Consider the following 22,649-nt stretch of genomic DNA (forward strand, 5'->3'; position numbering starts at 1 on the left):
GTTTAGCATTTTTCATTAGCTCTTGAGCCAAATAGAGTGTTTTCATGACCCTCTTCCACATCTTCATGTTCTTATCCGCAACGGGGAGGGGTCGGACTGTCTGAGATTAAAATTCTTGAGTGGTTCTCTGTTGTTACCACAATAAAATCCAAACTTGTGGTCTGACTCCTGCTTACCCCTTGAGTCTCATCTCTTGCCACACTCCTGAACTTCTTGCGTTTCTCCCTGTGCAAATCTTGTCTCTACTGCATATGCCATTCTTCCCTTCTTTGCCTGCTGAACTCATCCTTCAAAACTTGGCTCTAGTTTGACCTTCCCCTCCCTCCAGGTGTTTTGCCTGTGGGCCTGCAGAGTGAATGGTCCACCCCCACCCCCCATACTCCTCATGTGTGGTATGACTGACCTGTTTGTCTTCTGTGGGGTTAGGAGCTGGGTAGGCGGAGGGCAGGGGACTGCTTTTTGCATTGGAATGCGCAGTTCTTAGCTCTGAAATGGCACATCATAGGCAAGCAGGCTCTGTGGGATGAACAGTGCAGGCATGAGTGATATGAGGATCTGTGGTCCTAAGACTGATTCATTCTTTGGGAGGAGTATCCCTTCTTACCCAAAGCCAGTTGGTTTGTGGCCGTCTTGTGTTACAGGTGCCTAGGGCTGCCCACATGTGGAAAGTCACATTGACTGCAGAAATTAGCTGTGTTTAAAAAGCATTCATTTTTTAAACCTGTTTAAATGCTTGAACTGGCATATATATATATACACACACATATATTTCCCCTCCAAGAGAATGAGTTTTCTTTTCTTTCTTTCTTTTTTTTTTTTGAGACAGAGTCTCACTGTGTCGCCCAGGCCGGAATGCAGTGGCATGATCTCAGCTCACTGAGGTAATCTCCGCCTCCCAGGTTCAAACCATTCTCCTACCTCAGCCTCCCAAGTAGCTGGGACTACAGGTGCCCACCACCATGCCCAGCTAATTTTTTTGTATTTTTGGTAGAGATGGGGGTTTCACTGTGTTGACCAGGCTGGTCTTGAACTCGTGACCTCGTGATCCACCCGCCTTGGCCTCCCAAGGTGCTGGGATTACAGGTGTGAGCCATTGCACCTGATCTTTTTTTTTTTTGAGATGGAGTTTCACTCTTGTTGCCAGCCTGGAGTGCAGTGGTGTGATCTCCGCTCACTGCAGCCTCCACCTCCCGGGTTCAAGCGATTCTCCTGCCTCAGCCTCCTGAGTAGCTGGGATTACAGGCATCCACCACCATGCTCGACTAATTTTTTTGTATTTTTAGTAGAGATGGGATTTCATCATGTTGGCCTGGCTGGTCTCTACCTCCTGACCTCAGGTGATCCACCCACCTCAGCCTCCCAAAGTGCTGAGATTACAGAGTTTTCTATTGTGTTAAGAAACGAACTAGACCAGGTGCAGTGGCTCATACCTGTAATCCCAGCACTTTGGGAGGTCAGTGCAGGAGGATTGCGTGAGCCTAGGAGTTTGGGTCCAGCCTGGGCAACATAGTGAGACCCTGTGTCTACAGAAAATTTAAAACTAGCAAAGTGTGGTGGTATGTGCCTGTGGTCCCAGCTATTCGGGAGGCTGAGGTGGAAGAGTCGATTGAGCCTAGGAAGTCAAGGCTACAGTGAGCCATGATTGCGCCACTGCACTCCAGTCTGGATGACAGACTCACTCCCAAAAACAAAAAAACAATTTCTTTGACCATCATTCAGATCATGGATTTAAGTTTCTACATTTTTTCCCAAATGCATGTGATGTCATTATAAATTTTATGGTAAGCTAAAAAAATAATCTGAGTTTTGAAAATGTTTATTTGGAATGTGTGGGCTGGGGCCAACATTAATTAGATTGGATCAAGTTTGGTATCTCTCTTTGAAAGAGAAGGAAGTTTGGAGAGCAATGTTAACTGAACTGCGTTTGGTACAGAGAGCTATTTAGAAATGTTTTGCTACATTTCACTGAAATCTTCATACCTGTGGCTACATTATTTTCTTCCCAAGCTGCTGTAGTTAGGAGCAGTTATACTTTTGGCCAATGGACCCTAAACCTGGACTCTTACGGGTTGCTGAATTTGAACCAGATTTTCAGTTCATTGCATAATGTATTTTTTTCTTTAATTACAAGGAGGCAGGATTAACCAATCTTGGGAAGTAGAAGGTTGAGTTGTACCTTGATGAAGATGAGTTCAAGCTCTCTTTGGTTGTGGTCCTCTCTCTCCTGCTCCAGCTATGATGTACCCCCCCACCCCTCACTCACACACCCCACAGCTGTCTGTGTCCTTGTAGGGTCTGTAACTGTGAGGGTCCTAGTAGTAGCTGTGAATGAAAAGTGTTCAGGGACTATCTTCTCCTTGTCTTTGGTGCCTGGGACAAAACCTGTATTTTCTAAGTGGTTTTACTTTTGTGTTCTCTGAAACAGGCATTTATGTATTTATTTATTTTGTTTTTGAGCCACAGACATTGAGTTTACAGACGTAAACCACTACGTCCAGCCTGGAACAGGCATTTTAAAATGTGTTCTGGAGGTTTTATGGCTCACGCCTGTAATCCCAGCACTTTGGGAGGCCGAGGCGGGTAGATCATGAAGTCGGGAAATCGAGACCATCCTGGCTAACACAGTGAAACCCTGTCTCTACTAAAAATACAAAAAATTAGCTAGATGTGGTGGTACGCACCTGTAGTCCCAGCTACTTGGGAGGCTGAGGCAGGAGAATCGCTTGAACCCAGGAGGTGGAGGTTGCAGTGAGCCGAGATCACACTGCTGCATTCCAGCCTGGGCGACAGAGTGAGACTCCATCTCAAAAAAAAAAAAAAAAAAAAAAGAAAGAGAAAAAAAGGAATGAATGTACCAGTCTTCTGAACATGGTGCCGTGGGTGTGTGTGTGTGTGGTGCTTGCTCCTGGACTCAGGGTGGGGTGTCTCGAACCACATGGTGGGTGGCCAGTGAGGTCCCTCAGGGGCAGAGCCACCTGCGTTTAGGGGTGTCATCTAGGGGCTGGAGATGAAATTTTTATCTGTGGGAAGCTAAGCAGCCCATGTAATAACAGTGATGATCAGTGTTGGTGCACCCAAGGTTAGTGCTATTATCACTTTTTTTTTTTTTTTTTTTTTTTGAGACAGAGTCTTGCTCTCTCACCCAGGCTGGAGTGCAGTGGCCGGATCTCAGCTCACTGCAAGCTCCGCCTCCCGGGTTTACGCCATTCTCCTGCCTCAGCCTCCCGAGTAGCTGTGACTACAGGCGCCCGCCACCTCACCCGGCTATTTTTTTGTATTTTTTAGTAGAGACGGGGTTTCACTGTGTTAGCCGGGATCGTCTCTCGATCTCCTGACCTCGTGATCCGCCCGTCTCGGCCTCCCAAAGTGCTGGGATTACAGGCTTGAGCCACCGCGCCCGGCCATCACTTTTTTACACATAAATGAAATGGAGGCTCAGAGAGATAGTTAAGGTATTTGTTCAGGGACACATGGGTAGTAAGTGACAGAGTCAGGGTTTGAACCCAGGTCAGTCTTGGTGTGTTGTGTATAGATTCAGACACACCCCCGACCAAGTCATCAAGAATGTCTTCTTTTTTTTTTTTTTTTTTGAGACGGAGTCTCGCTCTGTGCCCAGGCTAGAGTGCAGTGGCCGGATCTCAGCTCACTGCAAGCTCCGCCTCCCGGGTTCACGCCATTCTCCTGCCTCAGCCTCCCGAGTAGCTGGGACTACAGGCACCCGCCACCACGCCCGGCTCATTTTTTGTGTTTTTAGTAGAGACGAGGTTTCACCGTGTTAGCCAGGATGGTCTCGATCTCCTGACCTCGTGATCCGCCCATCTCGGCCTCCCAAAGTGCTGGGATTACAGGCTTGAGCCACCGCGCCCGGCCAAGAATGTCTTCTCATTGACTACGCATCAAGGGTGGGTGGAGTGGACTCTACAGGCTGTCTGAGGGGTGTTGGTAGTCAGGGAAGGTGTCAGTGGAAATGGAGTATCTATGTATGTGTGCGTGTAGGTATGTGTGATTTACGTTCAGTAAACTTTACTCAAGAAGGGGGTCTTAGGGGCTTTATTATATAGGCAGTGGGAATCAAAGGCTTTTAAGCAGAAGAGAAAGGTGAGACCACATCTAGGTTTCGGGAAGGTTTTTTTAGAATGGGTAGAAAAGGGTAGAGATTAGATGCAGTAGCTGCTGCTCCTTCTTAGGGTCTTTGCACATGGGGTTCCCACTTCCTGGAATGTTCTTTGTCTTCAGGTCATAAAAAAGCCCACCCTCAGTGGTCACTGATGTTGCTCTCTGCCCTGAAGTAGCCCTCTGCTGTGTCTGAAGTCATCGTGTTCCCATGTGGATTTTAGTGTGTGTCTCCAACCCCCATTAGAGTGTCACTGTCATGCACTCAGCAGAGTGCAAGGCCCCAAAAGGCCTCGGTGAACTGTGGAGGAATGAGCCCTGAAGGGGCAGGTGGTGAGATCGAGCCTGTCTGCTGGTAACCGTGCTGGGAAGGGGTTGCGGGGGGAGAGGGGAACCAAGGTCATTTCTTTTAGGTGTTTGATTTCGTTTGACCAGGTGAATGCTGCCCTTGATTGATACTCACGAGTGTTTTCGTTGGGGGCCGCCACGCTTTTCTAAACAGCCAGGATGCTTGCCAGACTCCCTGACCATGCTGCAGCCCAGCGTCTTGGCTGATGCAGTGGCATGGTTTTGCTTAGCTTGAATTGCTTTTCCTTTTCTGTTGGGCAAGTTCTCTTTTATTAGTGATCATTTCCCTCTTTTAAATCTCCTAGCATAGTTCCTGGTCTTCTTTTTCTGTTTTTCCCTTGCCTAATGCTTTCTTTTTCTGTGTTAATTCTGGGAAAAGGGAAATCACCTTGAGGGTGCTTGGCTAAAACTACAGAGCGAGGGGATGGTTGTTTGGAAAGTCAAGCAGGAGCCTCCTGACTTGGGGCATTGGTCCAATCAAGAAGACCTTGATATTTCTTTGTGTTGGGGGTGTGGGGTGAAGCCAGGTGGCTGGTGGCTCTACAGTGGCCCTGTGATGGACATCAGTCCTGCAGTCAGCAAGGGGTGGGCAGGGTGGGCGTGGGAGGGTGGAGAATCACTTTAGTTGGAGGTGAGACTGTGGAGAACCTGGGTTTGCTCAGTGATTCCTGAGTGGGGAGGGATTAGGCACCTGGGAGACTTCTCAGATTCCTAGGAATCAGACCTTACCCCTCCCTCTGAATAGAATGTGGTGAAGGCAGACAGAAGCTTAAAAACCAGCTGGAGCTGGAGCTGGATGACACATGAATGTGTCTGTGTGTATGTCTGTTGGAGGGGCTGTTCTTTGTCCTGTTCTTTATGTTTTGCAAATGTTTCAATACCAAGTGGGTCCTTCTCAGGGGTGGCTGAGGGCTGGTGGCAGTGTGTTCGGTTGCACCTAGGTGCTGTAAAGGTGACCCTCCTGGACCTGGCCCTGGCCCTGCATGTGGAGAGAAGTGAGGCCAGTGGGGGGCCACAACAGAGCCTTGGAGTTTGCCCATCTGCTGCCCTTGTGGGCAGAATGTGGAGCCCATCAGGAATGGCTTGTGGGAGACAGCCAGTCTCTGGGGTGAGTACCCCATCCAGAGAGGTGCACAGCTGATGGAGTCTCGCTCTGTCGCCGAAGCTGGAGTGCTGGAGTGCAGTGATGCGATCTCTGCTCACTGCAACCTCTGCCTCCATTTTCTTTCTTTTCTTTTTTTTTTTTTTTTTTTGTGATGAAGTCTCGCTCTGTTGCCCAGGCTGGAGTGCAGTGGTACAATCTCGGCTCACTGCAAGCTCCGCCTCCTGGGTTCATGCCATTCTCCTGCCTCAACCTCCCACATAGCTGGGACTACAGGCGCCTGCAACCACGCCTGGCTAATTTTTTGTATTTTTAGTAGAGACGGAATTTCACTGTGTTAGCCAGGATGGTCTCGATCTCCTGACCTTGTGATCTGCCTGCCTCGGCCTCCCAAAGTGCTGGGATTACAGGCGAGAGCCACCGCACCTGGCCTGATTGCATTTTTTTTTTTTTTTTTTTTTTTGAGACGGAGTCTTGCTCTGTTGCCCAGGCTGGAGCGCAGTGGCCAGATCTCAGCTCACTGCAACCTCCGCCTCCCGGGTTTACGCCATTCTCCTGCCTCAGCCTCCCGAGTAACTGGGACTACAGGCGCCCGCCACCTCGCCCGGCTGGTTTTTTGTATTTTTTTAGTAGAGACGGGGTTTCACCGTGTTAGCCAGGATGGTCTCGATCTCCTGACCTCGTGATCCGCCCGTCTCGGCCTCCCAAAGTGCTGGGATTACAGGCTTGAGCCACTGCGCCCGGCCCTGATTGCGTTTTTTGTAGAAAGCAGCCGGCTTTCCTGACCTTCGGTTACCAAACAGGACAAGCAAATCTACATATATCCATCTCTAGGGTTTAGTCTAGAACAAGAAAAACTAGAGGTGGAGCCCACTTTTGTTTTCCAGTCTCTCCCCAGCTGCTTTTTTCAGGTAGGTAGTTGCCTCTTTTGGGGTCTCATTGTTACTGAGCTGGGTGGTGATGTGCTGAGAAGGAAGACCTGTGCTCTTTGTCTTGGGGATGTTTTCTGCCCTCCTGGTGTTAAGATAATCTTGTAAGTGTCAAAGGCCACAGCTCTGCAGCCTTTAGGCATAGGTGAGGTAAGAGAAATTTCATTTTCATTTCATTCTGGTTTACCCTGCTCCTTATTCCCAGATGCCCTGAAACACCGATTAAAGGGAGTAGTTTTTACCCCAGGAACCTTTGCAGCAGGTGTAGTCAACCTGCTGGCCTGGGTCAGGCAGTGCAGATCACAGTCATGCTTTTCTCCTGGCCATGTGGGTTTTCACCTCATCTCTAGATCTAGTTTGGGGAGATGCAAAATAGGACCAGTGTTTTACTAGGTTCACATATCAACATCAGGGTAGCCTCAGGGAGGCCTGGGACCTAGAGCATTTGTTTCAGGTGGGAAATTGAGAATTCTGAATTCTGTACTCTTATTAACTTGTCCTGGTCTTTAAACAAATTATATAGTCGTTTCTTTTCGTTGAGGGCAGGAAGAATTTTATTTAGGAAGTGCTAAGTACTAGGCTGTGTATGGTGGCTCACACCTGTAATCCCAGCACATTGGGAGGCTGGGACAGGCAGATAACTTGAGTTCAGGAGTTCGAGACTAGCCTGGGCAACATGATGAAACTCCGTCTGTACAAAAAAACATAAAAATTAGCCAGGCGTGGTGGTGCACACCTGTGGTCCCAGCTACTCAGGAGGCTGAAGTGGGAGGATTGCTTGAGTCCAGGAGGCTGAGGCTGCAGTGAGCCAAGACTGCATCATTGCGCTCCCGCCTTGGTGACAGAGCCAGATCCTGTCTCAAAAAAAAAAAAAGTGCTAAGTGCTGTGCCCATAGCCTGTGCATAGCTTCTTCAGCCCAGGTTTACACTAGATTATTTCCTGACCTGACATGACATCTGATCAGTGGTCATTAAGTGTCTGTCTCATGAGATGGGGACTGACCACCAGTCAGTTAACTGAAGAACAAAGACAAAGATTCTTAAAAAACAATACATAGTTTAGGGATGTAAAAAAATGATAGGCATGATAGTGTGCTCCTATAGTCCCAGCTACTCAGGAGGCTGAGGTGGGAGGATGACTTGAGCCCAGGAGTTTAAGACCAGCCTGGGCAACATAGCAAGACCCTATCTCTTAAAAACCAAAAATTGATATATTCTCATATGTCAATCTTTTATTGTCATTTTCTTTTACTTTCAGTTTACTAATGAGAACTGCTAGTTATTTTTTTGCATATGCCACACCGATAATTGATTGTCTTCAATATCTGTTTTTTCCTTTTTTTTTGAGACGGAGTCTTGCTCTGTTACCCAGGCTGGAGTGCAGTGGTACAAGCTCGGCTCACTGCAACCTCTGCCTCCTGGGTTCAAGTGATCCTCCTGCCTCAGCCTCCCAAGTAGTTGGGATTACAAGTGTGTGTCACCATACCCAGCTAGTTTTTTTTTTTCTTTTTCTTTTTTTTTTTTTGAGATGGAGTCTCGCTCTGTTGCCCAGGCTGGAGTGCAGTGGCACAATCTCGACTCACTGCAGCCTCCACCTCCTGGATTTGAGCAATTCTTTTGCCTCAGCCTACTAAGTAGCTGAGACTACAGGCATGCGCCACCACACCCGGCTAATTTTTGTATTTTCAATAGAGATGGGATTTCACCACGTTGGCCAGGCTGGTCTTGAACTCCTGACTTCAGGTGATCCATCCGCCTCAGCTTCCCAAAGTGCTGAAATTATAGTTGTGAGCCACTGTGACCGACCTAATTTTTGTATTTTTAGTAGAGATGGGGTTTCACCATGTTGCCCAGGCTGGTCTTGAATTCGTGACCTCAAGTGATCTGCCTGCCTCAGCCTCCCAAAGTGCTGAGATTACAGGTGTGAGCCACTGCTCCCAGCCTTGTTGTTTGTTTTTTGAGGCAGGGTCTCTCTGTCACCCAGGCTGGAGTGTCATGGTGCGATCATGCAGCCTTGACCTCCTAATGACCATGACAAGCTAGTGTTTTTGATTTTTAGTAGAGACAGAGTCCTACCATGTTGCCCAGGCTGGTCTTGAACTCCTGGGCTCAAGCTGTCCTCCTGCCTTGGCCTCTCAAAGTGCTGGGATTATAGACATGAGTCACTGTGCCTGGCCATTAATTAATTTAATTAATTTTCTTGGTGACAATTGAGAACTTAGAAGCAACATGAATGTGGAATTACAGATTTTACGAATTTTCACCCAATCCTCTATACTTGTTTTGCCATAGCTGTACTTTGGTTAGCAGGTGGTTTCTTTCTTTTCCTTTTTCTGTTTCTGTTTCTTTTTTTTTTTTTTTAACAACTTGTTTTAATAGAAACTTGTTAATAGTGTTTTTTTGTTTGTTTGTTTTTTTGAGACGTAGTCTCACTGTCTCCCAGGCTGGAGTGCAGTGGCGTGATCTTGACTCACTGCAAGCTCCGCCTCCTGGGTTCACGCCATTCTCCTGCCTCAGCCTCCCGAGTAGCTGGGACTACAGGCGCCCGCCACCACACCCGGCTAATTTTTTTGTGTGTGTTTTTTAGTAGGGACGGGGTTTCACTGTGTTAGCCAGGATGGTTTCGATCTTCTGACCTCGTGATCTGCCCACCTTGGCCTCCCAAATGCTGGGATTACAGGCCTTGAGCCACCACGCCAGGCCTTACTAGTTTTAGTAGAAACAACGATGCACTTATTTCATGGGTTTATGTAGTTAAGTGCATGTATATATATTTATACTATATGTGTATTATATGTATGTATGTTTGTGTAATAAATGTATGTAAATTTGCAATAACAAGTACAGTTGGCGTAAGCAGGGGTTTGCAGACAAACGTGTTTCAGCACACTGGGCAACATATGAGTCTGTCCCATGTGGTCAGGACGCCAGGGGGATCCATTAATCCATTAATAATTTAGGGATTTTGTCCTAAAGGATTCCTGCCTGGAGGAGACAATGTCTGTATTTAAATAACTATAACCCAAGTTAGAAAGCGGCAGGTGCCTTAAGAGAGAGCGTATACTCCCAGAAGGAAGAGGCCAGAGAATTCATAGAGAAGGAGGTATTTGACCTGGGCCAATTACTTCTTTCTTTGTTTTTTTTGACTGTTTTTATATTTAGTTAAATATATATTTCTTTTTTCTTTTCATTTTTTTTTTTGAGACGGAGTTTCACTCTTTTTGCCCAGGTTGGAGTGCAATGGCGCAATCTCAGCTCACCGCAACCTCTGCCTCCCAGGTTCAAGCGATTCTCCTGTCTCAGCCTCTTGAGTAGCTGGGATTACAGGCGTGTGCCACCCTGCCTGGCTAATTTTTGTATTTTTAGTAGAGACGGGGTTTCTCCATGTTGGTCAGGCTGGTCTTGAACTCCCAACCTCAGGTGATCCACCCGCCTTGGCCTCCCAAAGTGCTGGGATTACAGGCGTGAGCCACCGCGCCCGGCTCTTTTTTCTTTTCTTAAGAAAAACTTCTAGGCTAGCGTGCAGTGGCATAATCTCGGCTCACTGCAACCTCCGCCTCCCGTGTTCAAGCGATTCTCACGTCTCAGCCTCTTGAGTAGCTGGGATTACAGACGCCCGCTACCACGCCTGGCTAATTTTTGTATTTTTAGTAGAGATAGGGTTTCACCATGTTGACCAGACTCAAACTCCCGACCTCAGGTGATCCACCTGCCTCTGCCTCCCAAAGTGCTAGCATTACAGGCGTGAGCCACTGCACCTGGCCAGATATCTCTATATTTCCATAAATCTATAAATAAAAACACAAACAGATGAACCATCATTGGGCCTTGGGCAGTGGTATGGACACTTGAATTGTTTTCGAAGTTTCTATGTCTCAGCCAGTATCGGTGCTGGCTGTTTCTCCTAAGCAATGGAGCGTTGAAGTACCCCTGTCGTCTATGCTGTATTGCAGGGGGATTGGTCAACAGGATGCATTCCTTTCTGTCACAGTTCATTATACTGGTCAAAGTTCTGTGGTGGCCAGCTAACCTGAGCATAATCAGTTCCTTGGAAGACTTTGGGTGAGGTGGCTTCATAGACTCATAGGAAACCTGAAAAGAAGTCAGAGGAGAAACCATTGTTTTGAAGGAGTAGGGAGATTTCCCAAAGCCCAGCTGGAATGCTGTTGCTTGGAGGAGGAACCAGTTAAGGGACAGGGACCAGCCTTTTTGGAAATGCTTTGTAGAATCCCCTAGGGAAGAGGAAATACATAAATCAAGGGCCAGGATGGGAACATACTTTTGAATATGTCTCAGATCTGAGTCCACCTGAATACGCAGGCCAAAAAGCATAGCACATCATTCATAAGAACTCCAGAAATGTTGCCCGACTACCTCCCACAACTTACCATCAGTGCGGGCATGGAAACCTTCCTACTTTCTGCTCTGTGTGGGTGGGTGAATGTGAGTGAGGAGAAACACTGTCATCTTATAGTGAAGAGCCCAGCTTTTCATTCATTCAGCAGGATGAGGGTGGACTTTTGGCTCTGCCACTAACACAGTGTGGGCCCTGTGCTCTTCTTGTGTTGTGTGTAAACAAAGACTGTGATATTTTCTGTTAGATTTCTCAGCGTTATAGGCTATTGCTGTTGTTACTGTGTGCTCATGCCAAGAGAAACAGAAGATGTATAAACAGCTAGGTGCTAATCAACTCTTGACTACTTGTTGTAGCAGAGCCTTCCACAACTTTCTCCTGACCCTCACAAACATGCATGTTTTTAAAAAAGGGAGGAACCTATTTTAGGCATTATTCAGCAGCTTGCCATTTTCACTTCTCTTGAGCTTACACACTTCTGAATTTAAGCTCTTTTGATAACAAATAATTGAAAAAAGTGCATGGCAGGTTGTAGGTGCTCATTGTGGAATGAATGAATGAATGAATGAGCCGGTAAGTGAATGTTGTACTCTGGATCTCTCTCCAGGTCACTAGTTTTTAGTAGTTACGCCACGCTGAATTGCTCTAGTCTTTTGGCAGACTTGTACTAGCAGTGTATGAGTACCCCTGTATTAGTTTGTTCTCATACTGCTGTAAAGAACTACCTGAGACTGGGTACTTTATGAAGAAAAGAGGTTTAATTGACTCAGTTTCACAGGCTTGGCAGGAAGCATGGCTAGAAGGCCTCAGGAAACTACAATCATGGTGGAAAGTGAAGGGGAAGCAAGCATGTCTTACCATGGCAGAGCAGGAGACAGAGAGTGTGAGGGGGGACGTGCCATACACTTCAGATCTCCGAGAACACACTTACTATCATGAAAATAGTAGGGGGGATATCCGCCCCCATGATCTAATCATCTCCCATCAGGCCCCTCCCCTGACACATGGGGATTACAATTTGCCATGAGATTTGGGTGAGGACACAGAGCCTGATCACATCAACACCTTTTACTGGGCATTTCCACCAGTGGTAGACGTTGTGTTGTTTTTGCTGATGACTGAAAATGGTATTCCAGTCTTAATTATTTTTAACTAAACTTTTTTTTTCACCATTCTACTGTTTCTATGAACCACTTTTATTTTAATTTGTGTTTTCCTGAGTACTGGTGAGGTTGAGCATCATTTCACATGTTTATTGATCATTTGTATTTTTTCTTGTATGAATTCCATACCCATATCCTTTCTCCGTTTTTCCGTCTACTGGATTGTTTTGAATTTTTAGGAGGTCTTTGTATATTAGAGCTATAAATTATTTGTTGTGTGCATTGCAAATGCGTCCCCAGCTATTGTTTCTATAATTTGTTTTTACATTGTTTAGGTGTGTTTTGCCATAAAATTTTAAGATTTTTATGCGAATTTCTATTTCTATTTCTTTGTAAAAATGTTTCTTCTTCCATTCATGGTGTAGATAAAATTACAGATCAGTCTCATATGAATGTAATATGTGTTAATGCATATATATGTTTATATATATTTGCAACATTTTAAAGTAGGTTTCTAAATCAAATAATAGTTTGAATACAGTAGTGTATTAAAAGATTACTTTTTCAGGACCAAAAAAGGTTTACTCTAGCAATGCAAGGATAGCATAACATGAGGCATTGTGTCGGCTAGAGAAACTTCTGGCTCACGGATTAGAGCATGGTTTGCCCCAGCCTTGTCATTTACTAATTCTCTGACGTTAGCCAAATTAGTTAATCTCCCTGAGCTTCAGTCCCCTCATCTATAAAATTGGCAGGACGATTACAGTACTGCTGTATAGGGTTGATGGAAGGACGAAATGGGGTATCTGTGAAATGATTAGACCTGGGCTTGGTGCATAGTAAGTGCTCAGTTAATGTTATACATCACAATTCACTGTATCACATTAAAAAGAAAACCCTTGTGGTTATATTAACATATTTAAAAGACATGTAGTACAATTCTGCCGCTAATCTTAATACAAATCTAAAACAGTCATAGAATCTACATAAATAGGCCGGGCGCGGTGGCTCAAGCCTGTAATCCCAGCACTTTGGGAGGCCGAGACGGGCGGATCACGAGGTCAGGAGATTGAGACCATCCTGGCTAACACGGTGAAACCCCGTCTCTACTAAAAAATACTAAAAACTAGCCGGGCGAGGTGGCGGGCGCCTGTAGTCCCAGCTATTCGGGAGGCTGAGGCAGGAGAATGGTCTAAACCCGGGAGGCGGAGCTTGCAGTGAGCTGAGATCCGGCCACTGCACCCCAGCCTGGGCAACAGAGCAAGACTCTGTCTCAAAAAAAAAAAAAAAAAAAAAAAAAGAATCTACATAAATATAGAAATAGGTGCCAACATCCAGCAGCAAGCCTATTAAGTGGCCATTCTGTGACACTCCAGGCATGACAGGGAGACCTGCATTTAACACTGTTGCCCCAAATCTGTGAACCCCTAGATAATCCTGTGGACTTGTCAGGCTTGTGGGGACAGGAGCCAGTCTGTCACCTGGGCTGACTAGTGTTGCCTCTGCTCTGTCTGGAGCAAGTGTGCATTAAGGCCTGTACTTCCCGGTGGCCTTTCACCAGGGTGTAGCTTCTGGCCTTGCTGTACAGGAACCAGGAATTCCTGGGGTTGGGCCGGGAAGAGGATTATTAAAGTGATAAGTCTGGAGGCATTTTGAGAACTACCTGTGACATTTAGAGTGAGGAGGGTCAGCAGTGGGTGGGTTAGCCTGGCAGGTGCCAATGTTCTGTACTCCCTCTAGGCGAAGAATTAGCACAGGCATAGTTTTTTAGCCTCCTTTTCCTTTCCTACATGCAAAATAAGATGATGACTGCAAATGAGAGAGTTGCGGGGGAGGGGGGGAAGGCCTCAATGCTCTGAACCCTGTAGGGTTTCAGCTCAGATTGGACCTTCCAGACTGGCCTGGAAAGCCATGGGGGGCCAGGGTGTCTCAGCATTGGCCCGCTTTTGGCCTGGTGTTTGTTGAACATCTATCAGTGGGTCTTTTTCTTGTGTCTGTCTTACAGCCTTTCTCTCATCTACCTGTAGTTTAGAAATGTTTTCTTAGATAACTTAAAATTCGTGTAAAACAAGAGGTGATGGATATATAAGTTTTGGAGCATACTGATACATACCTGGGAGCCAACCTCCTAGCTGGAGAACTAAACCACTGTGCACCACAGGGAAGTACCTGGTGGGTGCTCCCTGCCAGGAGCAACTGGGAACTGTGCAGCTGGGAATCTCTGCTTCCAGTTATCCACCATCCAGTGCACCATGACTAGGGGTAAAGGCATTCTAGAATAGTTCATCATTCCTGCACTTTTTTTTTTTTAAAAAGAATATTGACAAGGCTCTGGTTAGAAAAAGGAAAAAAAAAAGAGTACTTATACACATGTATCTGTAAATAATATATACTATTTTTGTTTATGAATTTTATAAAAAGAGACTCATAAGTAGTCTGCAGATTTCATTTTCATTCATTTTTGCTGCTGGATAATTTTTCATTGTGTGCACGATATATATATATATATATATATATATATATGTTTATATTTATTTTATTTATTTTTGTAGAGACAGGGTCTCGCCCGAACTCCTGACCTCAAGCAATTCTCCTGCCTCAGCTGCCCAAAGTGCTGGGATTATAGGTGTAAGCCACCGTGTCCTGCCCCCTTTCTACCTTTTAATAGATATATTTTAGTTTTATTTTTCTTATGAGTAAACCACAAGAATGGGTACTTTGTCTAGTGGATTTCTGTATCTTGTAAATTTTTTGAGATCTCACTCTGTTGCCCAGGCTGGAGTACAGTGGCACGATCTAAACTCACTGCAACCTCCACCTCCCAGGTTCAAGCAGTTATGGTGCCTCAGCCTTCCGAATAGCTGGGATTACAGGCACACACCACCATGCCTGGCTAATTTTTGTATTTTTAGTAGAAGCAAGGTTTCACCATGTTGGCCATGGCTGGTGCTTATGATCTTTTTTTTTTTTTTTTTTTTTTTTTTTGAGATGGAGTCTCGCTCTGCCGCCCAGGCTGGAGTGCAGTGGCCGGATCTCAGCTCACTGCAAGCTCCGCCTCCGGGGTTTATGCCATTCTCCTGCCTCAACCTCCCGAGTAGCTGGGACTACAGGCGCCCGCCACTTCGCCCGGCTAGTTTTTTGTATTTTTTAGTAGAGATGGGGTTTCACCGTGTTAGCCAGGATGGTCTTGATCTCCTGACCTCGTGATCCGCCCGTCTCGGCCTCCCAAAGTGCTGGGATTACAGGCTTGAGCCACCGCGCCCGGCCTGCTTATGATCTTTTAATGGATGGTCTCTACCCAGACAAGAGGCCTGTACATGGTACCTGCCTTCTGCCCCTACTCACCAGGAATAGCACTCTCCTCTACCATTCTCCGATGGGGAGGAGTTAGGCGTGGCTTAGACCAGGAGCATTGAGGGAATGGAAATCAGTGGCAAAGGGGAGCTGGCATCCTTCCCTACTACTTAGAATTAGATCATATCCAATCAACAGGTGAATGCTCTGGGTATGGCACCTGCTATCTGGTGCTCATGGGAAAGGGCTATGGGGAGACGGTTCAGGTGCCAGCCCCTTGGTGGAACTGGCTTTTGTTTTTCATTGTACCTAGTCATGGTGCACCGAATGGGGGATAACTAGAAGCAAAGTCGACATAGGGATTCGGAGGGAAGGAGACATACATAGATTTCAGGACAACAGTGAGCTGCCAGGCACCAGGCCAGGTGTTTCATCTCATTTAATCCTCTTGGTAACCTGTGAAGCGGGAGATACTGATACTTTTTATTCATTTGAGGAAACTGAGGCTCTGAGATAAATTGACTTTTGTGATTCCACAGCTCGTGGGCTGTGAGCTGGCATTTATATTAGGCTACAAGTTGAGGCTACGCTTCTGTTCTTGATACTTGGCATCCACACCTGAGCTGTGTGTCCCCAAGGGTGAGGCTGCCATTTCTCTCATAGGCTTTTCTCTTTTCCTCTTTATGCTGTGCCCCTAGATGCTAAGCCCTGTGCTAGGTGCCAAGGAAACAAGGGCAATGAGGGATGATGGAGACAGGAGTGGGGGATGGGCACAGGCCTGAGACTGGAGTCTAACAGGCCTGTTTCTGTGTCAGTTACAGGGGAGAGCAGCCAACCCACTCTGGGTTTATGGGGCAGGGGGCCATGCCTGGCACAAGTGTGGGGCTTGCCACACCTGGGAGGAGACAGACAGGCATGTTGGCTGGAGAGCTTGCCTGCGAGCTTTGCAGCTATCAAATGTGTAAATTCCAAAGTGTATATGTCGAGTTTCTGATTGAATGAAACATTTGAAAAATGAATGGGGAAGGCATCTGAAGTCTTTTTCCCAATGTGAAGTTAAAGGAGGAAGCTTCAGTGGAGCCTTGTTGACAAAAACAGTGTGGTATGGATTCCCAGTTGCATAATTCAGAGCACTGGGGAAGTTTTGACCTGTGTTTTGCAAGACGCTCGTCAATTCCTGAGCAAGTGGAAATAATGAAGTTGCTCAGGAGGGATTGCCTTGGGGGCGAGACCTGTGACAGAGTCTGTCGTTTTTAACCTTCTGTTCTGGAAATACTTTTTACAGTGTCTTCTGCCTTTTTCCTTTTTAAAGATTGTTTTAAAAACACCACTTCTGGCTTTCTTTCCTTATCTTTCAGTAATTTGTTGCAGGGCATTTTGGATAGGAATATTTCACAGACATTCTTGTTTGAGCTGACGGTCATGTCCCAGATGTGTTTGCTGCAGTATGTGGGCAGACATATGACTGCCCCGTCAAAGCTCTTACTTCCGTATTGACCCCAGCCATAAAAGTCATCATAAATCTGGTTCGTAATGAACAATCCTTGTATGCTGTTCATAATTAGAAAATCCAGGTGTGTGCTTTTATTTCTAGAATTTTGTCCTGTCTGAAATGTAGGAAGATGCTGTTACAAAGAAGCACATTCAAAGCCATTTAAAAGCATGGTTGAACTGGGTGCAGTGGCATGCATCTGTAATCCAGGTACACAGGAGGCTGAGGCAGGAGCATGACTTCAGCCCAGGAGTTGAAGTCCAGCCTGGGCAACATAAGAAAAAAAAAAAAAAAAGTAAAAACATGGCTGACTTTTCTTAGAGTGAGGCAGTAGACTGTGTGCTTCCAGGCATGGTCTCCAGGTCAGAAAGCCCAGAGGTGGAATTCTCCTTTGGGCACTTTGGGCTCATCCTGGTGCAGAGCTACAATTTCAGGTTTCCTAGTGCACAGTTCTGATCATATCTTTTTTTTCTAGATATATAAGGAGCTATTTTTGTAGAATGATGGTGGTTTAAAGTATTTTTATCATATGGTGGTTTGTAATGCCACCTCCTTTTTATTGTTTTTAGCTTAGCGTTAGCCTGTAGACCCTCAGAAACTGCTGAGTGGTGAGAGGCACTGCAGGGGTAGGCTGGAGCAGAGGGCTGTGGAGAGGCTGGGGGCAGGGCAGGGTGGTGCAGGGAGCCTGGGTGGCTGTCTGATTGCACAGCTGTGGGTGGCGTGGGGCGGCTGCAGGCCAGCCTCACATCTCATGGTCAGCACTGCTTGTTACCACAAGCACTCCATATCTGGTGGTGCACTGCCGTGGAGCACCTCAGGTGTGACGTCAGCTTACGTAGGAGCCTGCCTTCATTTCCAGGTGCTTGCTTACTTCAAGATTTTAACAAATCATTTGATTTCTTTAGGCTTCGTCTTCCTTGGCTAAATTTTAAAAAGAAGACCACATTGTCACTGACTCCTTTTTGCAAAGGACGTAATGAATATTTGTTAAACTTTTGTATTATCATTTCTATAATAAACTTTTTATTTTGCAAGAATTCTGTATGTGCAGAAAGTTGCAAAACTAATAGAGTTCCTGTCTACTTTTTACCTGGCTTTCTCTAATGTTAACATTTTATGTAACCGCAGCTCATTTTTTGAAATTAAGAAATTAACATTGATGCAGTGTTACTAAATAAACTATGAACTTTCTTTGGATTTCACCAGCATTCCCACTGATGTTTTCTTGCAGTTCTAGGATCCCACCCAGGTCCTTGATGATTTTTCCTAGTATTAGATTGGCAGATGATTTTGGGAAGAGTCCTACAGAGGTGAACTGCCCTTCTCATTACGTCGTCTCAGGAGGCGCCTGATACTGCCATGACTCATCAGTGTGATGTTAACCTTGCGGGTTTACTGTAGTCGGTCTCGGTTTTAAATGTGGTTCAGGTGCGCTGGTTCCCCACAAGGTTGCTGATCTCTTCAGGCCAGGGCCCTGCTCTACTTGCTTTGTGCCTCTTCCCAGCCTGAGGACTTGGGCTGTGGGTGCCAGTGTCGACAGGGGCACGCCAGGCCAGGTGGAGATGCATTTGGGTTTTGTGGTTCTGTGAGCATTCTACAGTTTTCACATCACAGGTGAAACAGGATTGGCCATGTGTTGATAATTGTTGACATGGGGGATCGTTCTATTTTCGTTTCTTTTTTTTTTTTTAAGGGCCAGCATCTCACCCTGTCATGCAGGCTAGAGTGCAGTGGTGGGATCCTGATCCATGGCAGCCTCACCCTCCTGAGTAGCTGGGACCACATCTATGCACTATCTTGCCCAGCTAATTTTTAAAACATTTTCAGAGGGATGGGATCTCTCCATGTTGCCCAGGCTGGTCTCGAACACATGGACTCAAGCGATCCTCATGCCTCAGCTTCTCAAAGTGCTGGGATTAAAGGCGTGAGCCACTGTGCCTGACCTAGTTTCTACTTTCTACATGTTTGACGTTTTCCATTAAAAATGAAAAAGAGAAAACTATTTCCAATCTACAGCGATAATCAATCCCATATTGCTTGGATGATGCAGGTGTTACAATGGTGATCGTTGCCAGAAGTTATTGAGGTGGGAGGATTACTCATCTTAAATGTATTTGGTTCTTCCCCAAGGCCTCCATAAGAAGAAAAACTTGAGGCCGGGCACGGTGGCTCAAGCCTGCAATCCCAGCACTTTGGGAGGCCAAGACAGGCGGATCACGAGGTCGGGAGATCGAGACCGTCCTGGCTAACACGGTGAAACCCTGTCTCTACTAAAAAATACAAAAAACTAGCCGGGCGTGGTGGCGGGCGCCTGTAGTCCCAGCTACTCGGGAGGCTGAGGCAGGAGAATAGTGGAAACCCGTGAGGCGGAGCTTGCAGTGAGCTGAGATCTGGCCACTGCACTCCAGCCTGGGCGACAGAGCGAGACTCCATCTCAAAAAAAAAAAAGAAGAAGAAGAAAAACTTGAATCCAAACCAGTGTTAAGTGGTACTGCTAATAACAGTGTAATAATAATGCTCCTTAACATCTTTCAGGGAGAAAAATCATTGGTGTGCCATCAGAAAAGAATTCCAATTGAAATGAAGTTACAGATTAGTTGGAATATATTTATAGAATACAAAGACAGAAAGTCTACCATGTAATGTCACGATCATTTGTTGAAAAGAAATTTGTAAAATGAGATACACTTTTAAGTTTATGGTTGGTATTCTATTTATAATTATCTCCATATTTCAAACTGGGAATGGAAGCTTTTAGAAGTTAGTGACCATGTCTTTTAAGTTGTATTTAGGTAACACTTGCCAACGCCTAGAGGCTTTAAGATGTATACTTACTGCATGGCTGTATTAGTCAGAGCCAATAGGGTGGATGGATGGATGTAGATAGATAAGAAGCAATTTGTTAGGGGAATTGGCTCACATGGTTGTGGAGTCTGAGAAATTCTATGACAGGCCGCCTGCAAGCTGGAGACCCTGGGATGCCGGTAGTGTGGCTCAGTCCTCTTTTGAGGGCCCCAGAACCAGAGAAGCCAATCATGTAGCTCTCAGTCCAGTGCTGAAGGCCTAAGAACCCAGGGGCCGCTGGTGTAAGTCCTGGGGTCCAAAGGCTGGCAAGCTTGGGGTTCTGTGGTCCAAGGAAGGAGATGAGTGCATCCCAGGTCCAGGACATTGATAGACACATTTGCCCTTTTCGTTTTTTTTTTTCTCTTCAGGCCCCCAGCAGATTGGATGGTGCCTGCCCTTATTGATGGTGGCTCTTCCCCACCTCATCCACTCTACACCCATGTGCCAGTCTCTTCTGGAAACAGCTTCATGGACACACAGCAAAATCAGACTTTACTAGGTTTCTAGATTTTCCTAGGTATTCCAGTCGAGTTGACACCTAAAACTCTAAAACTAACCATGACACACTCCAAGTATTGAAAATCTTGAATAAGGGTTCAAATGCTACCTATTTCTTTTCCCATCTTAACCATTTTCTTTTTCCCCAGCGCTGATCCAAAATATAGAAGGAGAAGGGAGAAGATAATGGTAGCGCTCTGGAATGCTTGGCACCACGATTTCATTGTCTTACGTATTTATACCCCTCCTGGTTTCTCTAAGGGTTTGAGTTGGTTATTAGGGACTATGAAAAAAAAGGTGGCAGACTTGAACTCTTCCTTTGCCTTCCCCAAAGCAGCAACAGTGAAACATGTTTAGTTCTGGGAAGAGCTGCTGCAATCACCCATAGCTCTCTTGCAGTGTCACGCTGTTTGTGGAGGTCCAGGACACACTCTGCCGTCAGAGGGAGCCAGGGTTGCAGCTTCCCACACCGCCATTGCTGTGCAACTGAGAGCAAGCCACTTCCCGAAACCTGTAGTTTTCTCATCTGAAAACTGGCGCAGTACTCCCACCTTGCAAGGCTATCATGAGTATATCGTTGTATATAAAGATCTGGGAAGTGTGTATCAAATGTCATAAAATAAGCACTCAGTAAAGTACCTAATTTGATCATCTATTTGCAGGGTTTCTTTCTTCGTTTCTTTCTTTCTTTCTTTCTTTCTTTCTTTTTCTTTCTTTCTTTCTTTCTTTTTTTTTTTTTTGATGGAGTCTCGCTCTGTTACCCAGGCTGGAGTGCATTGGCGCAATCTCGGCTCACTGCAAGCTCTGCCTCCCAGGTTCATGCCATTCTCCTGCCTCAGCCTCCCAAGTAGCTGGGACTACAGGCGCCCGCCACCGCCCCTGGCTAATTTTATGTATTTTTAGTAGAGACGGGGTTTCACCTTGTTAGCCAGGATGGTCTCGATCTCCTGACCTCTTGATCCGCCCGCCTTGGCCTCCCAAAGTGCTGGGATTTCAGGTGTGAGCCACCGCGCCCGGCCCATTTGCAGGGTTTCTAAATACCAACTCACAGTGCCAGTTTCACTATCATGCTAGATGGTGACACACCAACAGTATAATTATTCTGTTACAAAGTTAAAGAGCTCTAGTTTAAGGCTTTTTATTGATTCTGGGGTTGTATTACCTGTCTTTTGGTGTTAAAATGTCTTTGAAATGAAATAATGGGAGTGATAGGTCTTTTTCTTTTTTAAGTGTCCTTAGGGGGCAAAATTAAGTTGGCAGCCTTATGTTGGCTGCCTTTCCTGCCCTCAGGAAAAAGCCCTGATCAGTAACATTGGAATCTTCTGTCTGGTCCCTACTCTCCTTTGAGGGAGGAAGAAGCCCCAGCCAAAGAGGGGAGGCCACAGCCAGAAGTGCAGCGGGACACTGCCCTTGTTTACGTGATTCAGCTCAGAGTCCAGCCTTCCTGGGCGTCTTCCCACATCTCTTCCTGGCCCCCTGCCCCAGCCCCACCTTCAGCACTCCCTACCTAAGTCTGTCATGTAGCACCTGTCACCCTGCATAGTCCTCTGGGTGCTCGTCCATCTACCCTACCAGACTCGAAGCTGCTTACGGACGAGTTAGTTTAAGTTAATTATTTAGTTTGTAACTTCCAGAGCCTGGTGTAGGGACAGTGCTGAAAAAATGTTTGTCAGATGGCTGAATTAAAATATAAATAGATGAGGGGGAAAAATCACACTGATAAAACATTAACATAACAGGCCCCTAACTTTATTCCTGAAAATACCCACAAGCTCACCAGGAACCTTGCTCACATTCCTTTTGAATTTCAGATCTTTCTTGGATCATCTTCCATTTTTAATGTGTTGCCCAAAGGAGGCTCGAGCTGTTCCCAGGACCATGGGGCTGTGTGACATCTTAACTGAGATGTGCTAGAAATCTCGATGTTGCTCCTCCTGTGGCATTTGGGGATTTTATAAAATGAGTAAGAAAAAAATTAGCATGGTCCCTCTATCACATTGGTGCTTTAAAGTTTTTCCTCAATTGGACTGTCTCCATTAATTAGTCTTGCTTCACTTTAAAAAAAAAAAAAATCTTTGGACGAGTGCCAGAGAGGCAAAGACGCTTATGTAAAGGGTTTTAACATTTTTTTCCTTTGCCAAAGATTGAACTGATACTTAGCTTTGCTTTGTCCCGGCACCTTCTTCTTTGATAGAGAATGTTAGACATTTGGCTTGGTTTATTCCTTTTTTTTTTTTTTTTTTTTGAGACGGAGTCTAGCTCTGTCGCCCAGACTGGAGTGCAGTGGCGCGATCTCGGCTCACTGCAAGCTCCGCCTCCCGGGTTCACGCCATTCTCCTGCCTCAGCCTCCGGAGTAGCTGGGACTACAGGCGCCCGCCACCACGCCCGGCTAATTTCTTTTTGTATTTTTAGTAGAGACGGGGTTTCACCGTGTTAGCCAGGATGGTCTTGATCTCCTGACCTCGTGATCCGCCCGCCTCGGCCTCCCAAAGTGCTGGGATTACAGGCTTGAGCCACCGTGCCCGGCCCAGTTTATTCCTTTTTATGTACACTTGTGAGATGAGTAAAGGC

General features: G+C 46.1%; 1 protein-coding gene and 1 long non-coding RNA gene across 21 annotated transcripts in view; one reads left to right on the forward strand and one right to left on the reverse strand.

Annotated features, from left to right (window-relative positions):
- The window catches only part of PACSIN2 (protein kinase C and casein kinase substrate in neurons 2), a 146,227-nt gene that overhangs the window by 24,602 nt on the left and 98,976 nt on the right, over window positions 1-22,649 (forward strand). The window lies entirely within an intron of this gene.
- LOC144331631 (uncharacterized) lies at window positions 368-22,150 on the reverse strand. Its single transcript, XR_013398941.1, has 2 exons — window positions 20,998-22,150; window positions 368-1,005 (listed from the first exon to the last, which is right to left on the reverse strand). It is a non-coding gene; the product is annotated as an uncharacterized LOC144331631 (long non-coding RNA).

Source organism: Macaca mulatta, chromosome 10 (genome assembly GCF_049350105.2).
Source record: "Macaca mulatta isolate MMU2019108-1 chromosome 10, T2T-MMU8v2.0, whole genome shotgun sequence".
Classification (NCBI taxonomy): Eukaryota; Metazoa; Chordata; class Mammalia; order Primates; family Cercopithecidae; genus Macaca; species Macaca mulatta.